This window comes from Dermacentor variabilis, chromosome 9 (genome assembly GCF_050947875.1).
Source record: "Dermacentor variabilis isolate Ectoservices chromosome 9, ASM5094787v1, whole genome shotgun sequence".
Lineage (NCBI taxonomy): Eukaryota > Metazoa > Arthropoda > Arachnida > Ixodida > Ixodidae > Dermacentor > Dermacentor variabilis.
In genome coordinates, this window is record NC_134576.1 from 20,665,619 (window position 1) to 20,672,363 (window position 6,745).

Genomic DNA, 6,745 nt, shown 5'->3' on the forward strand with positions numbered 1-6,745 from the left:
TTCGGCGTCGATGACTTGATGTTTGATATGTAAAAAATCTGAGTGCCCTCCGACTCTGTGAAGAAAGATGACCAGCAAAGCTGTGTATGTGGTCCCCTTAATAGCAAACTGCACCTCCGCCGTATGTCGGCCCCGCATTGCACTGTCTTCGGGATCGGCCCACTTATGGGGAGTGCTTAATGCCTGCTTCACCTCGGCCGCAGGTCGGCCTGGCATGGCGTTACATTCGGGATCAGCCCACGTATAGGGAGGGCTGAACGCTTGCTTCACCTCCCTGCGGGACAGGCTGGTATTACGCTATCTTCGGGATTTTGCTACACACGCGGAAGCGATAGTGGGGAAAGTAGCCCTTAAGAGGAACTATTAGCTCTGGTGGTCCTATCTAAATACATGTAAAAGGAGAATTCGTTTTTCTCCACAACCACTTCATCAAATTTTACAAGGTTTGTTGCATTTAAAAGAAAAACTTAAAATCTAGTGACTGTTGGTATAGCATTTTTGATTTAGGTCATCATTTGTTTATTCAAAATTGGCAAAAATCGCAAATTTTCAGAAAACGACACCATCAAGTTCACAACTCTGTCTTTCGGTAATGAAAACTGATATCACAATTCTGTACATTGCATCTAACAGCACATCTAAAGCGGTCAAAATTGATATATTACGCATGAATATAAAGAAATTAGTGATGTGGAAATTAACCCTTGTTCACAACGTAACGACTTGACGTAAGATATAAATCGGCATATTGGATTTGTCCGCTTTGAATTGTCTAAAGGATGCTGTTTATAGAACCGCGATATCAGTTCTTGATGCACAGTTATTAATTTGTAAACTTCGTGCTTCTGTATTTTTCGTGCTTTCGAATTTTTGAAAATCTTTTACCAGAATTCAAGCCTTAAAGGGACACTAAAGCGAAACAATAAATCAGTTTAGACTAATGAAGCATTGTTTGAGCACCCCGCAGGCAGTCATTTAAAAAGATAGTTTGACTATTACATGAGAAAATGAAGGTCCGAGTATCAGTATTTGAATTTCGCGCCGAAACCCCAGCGCCGGTACGTCAGCGTGACGTCAGGGATTCCAAAGTATCTTATCGCATTTGGGCTGCGTTGGCTGAATATAAGTTCCCGAAAGTTGCCATGTTTAATATTTGGTTCCTTTAGAACACAATGTAGTCAATCTGTACCGCTATATATAATTAATAGGCCCCAGAAGATGCCATCAAAATCCAAGACGTCATAGCCCCCAGGTGCGGGAACTTAAGTAGGCGTCGCCACCCGTATTTCGTTCTTGCTCTTTTTGTGGCTTACCAAACGTCTTATCGTTGTAAGAGCGGTGTTTTTGGTGTTGTAGAACGGTAGTTTACTGATGCAGAAGAAAGCATTTTCCCCTTTAGTGTCCCTTTAAATAGAAACTCCGCTTCCAATAGTCACTAGAATTTACCTTTCTCTCCCGAAACCAGCAAGTTTCATTAAAATCGGCCCAAGGGTTACCTCAGAAAAGAGTTTCGGCGTTTTACATCTATTTGAATAGGCCGCGTCGGAGTTGGGCCCGAGTTAAAGCTTACTCTTAAGAAGAAGCTTTAGCTCGGGCCCAACTCCGACGCGGCCTATTCAAATACATGTAAAAACGCAAAAACGTTTTTCTGAGGTAACCCCTGGACCGATTTTGATGAAATTTGTCGCATTTGAAAGAGAAAGTTAAATTCTAGTGACAGTTTGAAGCGGAATTTTGATTTAGGGCTTGAATTTTCTTAAAACGATTTTCAAATATTTGACCGTTTGAAAAAAATAGAAGCACGAAGTTTATAAATTCATAGCTCTGCATCAAGAACCGATATCGCGGTTCTGTAAACGGCGCCCATTAGATCATTCAAAGCGGACAAATTCAATATGTCATTTTACATCTTACGTGAATTTGTTACGTTGGTTACAATGGTTTTGCAAAAGTTGTATTTCTCTATGATTAAATTTTTTTATATTCATGTGTAACATATCAATTTTGTCCGCTTTAGATGTACTATTAGATGCAATTCACAGAATTGTATTATCATTTTTAGTGGTTAAGTTACAGAATTGTAAACTTGATAGTTTCGTTTTTTGAAAATTTTCGATTTTTGCCAATTTTTAATAAAAAATTGACGATCTAACTCAAAAATTCGAAACCAACAGTCACTAGATTTTAAGTTTGTCTTTTAAATGCAACAAACCTCGTCAAATTTGGTGCAGTGGTTGCCGAGAAAAACGAATTCTCCTTTTACATGTATTTAGATAGGAGCACTTGAGCTAAAGCTTCCTCTTAACGACTTCGTTATAAAAAAAGGAATAAAAAATAAAATAAAAAATGCCTCGGCCTTCAATATTGCCGCCTCAGATTTCGTCATAATGGCACCGCCACCATCGGCACGGCTCCGTGAGCAGCTACCAAGCTGTTCACTTTCGTTATCTTCCTTCCCTCGGCTGCAGCGCACTGTCTTGATGCCAGCGACGCGCTAAATCTGCACCATCATTCTGTCATGCATCGCTTCTGCGACCAAGCATGCTTTCGGCGGCACACGCTCACTGCCGTATTGACACTAAAACTTTAAAATGCTCGCCTTCGCGATGGAACGCGACTATGTGGCCATGGGGAATATGTTCACGGGGCCATACTATTGATGGCAGCATCACAAAAGGCTAGATGTGGTCAGGTTGACTTTACAAGTTTGGAAGGAATGACTGACGGGCTAGTTGCTTCATTATCACATAAAGAAAAGCGCTTAAGGTTAGCGCAGTTTGTGTGTGGTTTTGCCTTTGTGTCCTTGTGTCCTTTGTGTCCCATCGTGAAGTGTTGTTCTTTCTGTGACTTTACGGATGTTCTTTTTCTGCGTCAGTTACGCCTTCCAAGAGTGTTTACTTGGAAAATTTTCATTCGCATGGCTCTTACAGAAGCATGTTTAGTCGACATTTTTCGCTTGGCTACATAATCTCGAGGACGGGCTCCAAACTGCTCATTTTCTTTAGCCACGTAAGAACCATTACTGAAAATTTTATTTACGTAGCTTCGTTAATTACGCGAAAAACTTCTCAACTTACTCCGCATCTAGAGGTTACCAATCTGAACACTCGAATGATAAAAATGATGTTAACATTGTTTGTGTCGTTTCAATAGTTTTGTTTCGTGCAGTTAAAAGCAGCCGGCACATTGATGGTGCTGTTGACTTCTTATAAAGTAAGTGTGAAAGCTTGGACAAGTTATCTTGGCACAAATCAACTTCATGAGCTTAAGCACATGGCCCAACCTTGCACGTCTGTCTCTACAACCGATTCTCATACATTATACAAGACATGTTGACATGACATGACATGTTGACGAACCCGTTTCGCTACGCTGTGCAGGTTCTCGCAGTGGCTCTGGGCATGCAGTCCGTAATGCAGGGCTTTGCGACGACAAGGCTGCCTACAAACGATCTTCAATCCAGCGGCTTAGACGGAACGGCACGTGTGGACCAGTGCGTCATCACGGAAATCAACGTTGCACCCGTGACAGCATCTGCGACTGCGCCAAAGCTAGTCACATCTCATCACGTGAACGTTCGAGACGGTATAAAAGGCTTCGACGCAGCGACTGCAATCAGTGGGCATGGCAGCGGCACATCAGACATGTTGACGAACCCGTTTCGCTACGCTGTGCAGGTTGGTGTTTACTTACCTACACAAGGCTACCGTAATGATGACCGCTTTTTGGTGTTGCTGCCGTGCCTGCCCGATATTGGTGATTTCTTTTCATGTATTTTGTCATTTAAACAGAATATTTTGCTATGTGGTGACGTTGAGGCCAACCCAGGCCCAACTGAGCGTGAAATGTTGATGGAACTTCTTCAGGGGCAGAGTAACATGACTGCATCTATCAATGATGTTCTGGCAAAACAGGGGAAAATGGAAGCTGACATTGTAAGCGTTTCCGAGAGAATCAATGGTTTAGAAGCACAGATGAACGTAATAGCTGAGTTAAAGGCAGAAATGAAGGAATTGAAATCTACAGTAGTAAAACTTGAAAGTAACGTGTCATTCTTGACATTCAAGGTCGACGAACTAGAGAATAGAAGTCGAAGGAATAATTTAGTTATATTTGGCATACTAGAAGAAACCACTGAAAGCCCTGATGAACTTACAAATACAATAAGAAACGACATTTTTTTGGCGAAGCTCGGCCTCACTGTTAACAATATTGAAAGGTGTCATAGAATTGGGAAAAAGAAGGGAAAGACTCGTCCAGTTATAATCAAACTGCTCGACCACCGAGATAAAGTGTCGATACTGAAGGCTTGTCCAAAGCTAAAAGGAAGTAACTATTCAATATCGGAGGATTTTTCGAAAAACGTGCGCGAAACAAGAAAGAAACTTTGGCTGAGCTCAGCACAAGAACGAGCAGAAGGCGCGAAAGCTAAGCTGGTCTTTGACAAGCTAATCGTAAACGGCACACTGTACGGGTGGAATGAGGAGAAGGGAGGGCGTTTCAATATAGCAAAAAATAAGACGTGACCTATAATATTACATAGGCGGAACATCACCATCCTTAATGTTAACTGCCGCAGCATCATGAATAAGATCGAGTCCCTTGAGGCGCTTTTGGTCTGCCACGATCCTGATTTAGTTGTGCTCACAGAAACGTGGCTGAACGAAGACGTTTTTGACAGTGAGTTCGTTCCAAGAAACTACAACGTTTTTCGAAAAGATCGTGATCGAGGAGGAGGAGGCGTAGCGGTTCTTTTCAAATCTTCATTACATGTTATAGCAATGCCTGACGTAACAGGCGTGGAAAGCCTATTTTGCAAACTTTACATAAATAAAGTCTGCTACCTTTTAGGAGCAGTTTACAGGCCTCCGAATTCACCTGCCACAATATTTGAACAGCTTAACCAGTATATGCATCGCCACGTAAAGCCTGAAGACAAACTGATTCTGGCAGGTGATTTTAACCTTCCAAATCTGCTCTGGAACACCTTTTCGATAACCAGTGCCAAAAGTGTCGAGAATGAAATGTTAAACATTGTGTTCAACTTCGACCTCTTGCAAGTTGTAAATGAGGCAACCAGAATTCAGAAAGGCTCTGAGTCAGTCCTTGATCTGTTCCTTATAAGTGGGAATATTAAAGACAAAGTGATCTGCAGCGTCACCTCCGGCATTTCAGATCACAAAGCAGTAGTCTTGACGTTAGAGGGCGTCGCATTGGAACAGCGAGGCAATGTGAAGTTGTTTCCTAATTTTTCTAAAGCAGAAGACGAGTCTATTCTTGATACTCTCAGTTTTAATTATGACTCTTTCAGAAACAGCACTTGTTCGGTAAATGATTTGTGGCTTTTCTTCAAGGGGGTAATTCATGAATGCATTCAGCGTTTCGTGCCAAGGATAGCTAAAAAACATAACTTTCGAAATCCATGGATAAGTCGAGTAACGCTGCAGCTGCAGCGAAAATTGAAACGCCTAAAAAAGAGGGCGAGAACGACAAACAGGTCTGACTTGAAACTAATGGTCGAACAGATATCGGAGGAGGTGAAGAACAAGATTGCGCATGATAAGAAAAACTATTTCGATATAACACTGCCATCCATTATCAAAAGGTCACCTGAAAAATTTTGGAGATTGGTGAGCCCGAAGTCTCGCTCTAACGACGGACGTGTAGTTTATGGTGGCTGCGTGCAGGATGATGCAGGGGCTTCGATGGCATTCAATAAAAATTTCAGAGACATATTTACGCAAGATGACGGCCGTCTTCCGCCTTTGAAGTGTCCGTACCTCCTATTCCTGATGTCGTAATAAGTGAACATGGGATTTTAAACCTGCTGTTGAACCTTGAGGTAAAAAAATCTCCTGGACCAGACAATATCCCAAATGCTTTCTTGAAACGTTATGCTGAGTGGTGTGCAAAATACTTACATGTTCTGTACACTAGGTGTTTAAACGAAGCTGCAGTACCTGATGATTGGCGGGATGCCAGAATCGTGCCTTTACACAAATCTGGTGACAAAACACTCATTCAGAATTATCGTCCAATTTCGCTAACCTCAACAGCTTGTAAAATATTAGAGCATATTATTCACAAACATATAACTGCTTTTATTGAAGAACATAAGCTACTTGCCTGCATGCAGCACGGCTTTAGGCGAGGATTTTCAACTAATACTCAACTTGCAGAAATCATTCATGACTTTGCAGCAGCCATAAACGAGGGTAAACAAACAGACGTAATTTTCATGGATTTCCGTAAGGCGTTTGATAAAGTCTCGCATAACAAATTGTTGCATAAGCTAAGCTACATTCTGCAAAATAACAAACTACTCGCCTGGATAAAGAGTTATTTGACTAACCGACGTCAGTTTGTAACACTAAATTCAGCCAGTTCAGATAAGGTGCCCGTTGATTCAGGCGTCCCCCAAGGATCAGTTCTTGGTCCGCTTCTGTTTTTACTTTACATAAATGACATTGTGGATCAGATTTCTGTGGGTATTAGGTTGTACGCTGATGACTGTGTTCTGTACGAAAAAATTTCCTCTGTTGACGATCAAATTAGACTGAATGATGCCTTTAAAAGCATAGTAACATGGTGCAATGATTGGCAAATGGAAATTAACTTCGATAAAACTGTCTTTATGAGAATATCGTTAAAAAACAAGCCTTTATTGTACAACTACAATGCCGAAAACATCATGCTTTCTGAGGTAACCGCATATAAATACCTTGGCCTCTGGATTACTAACACT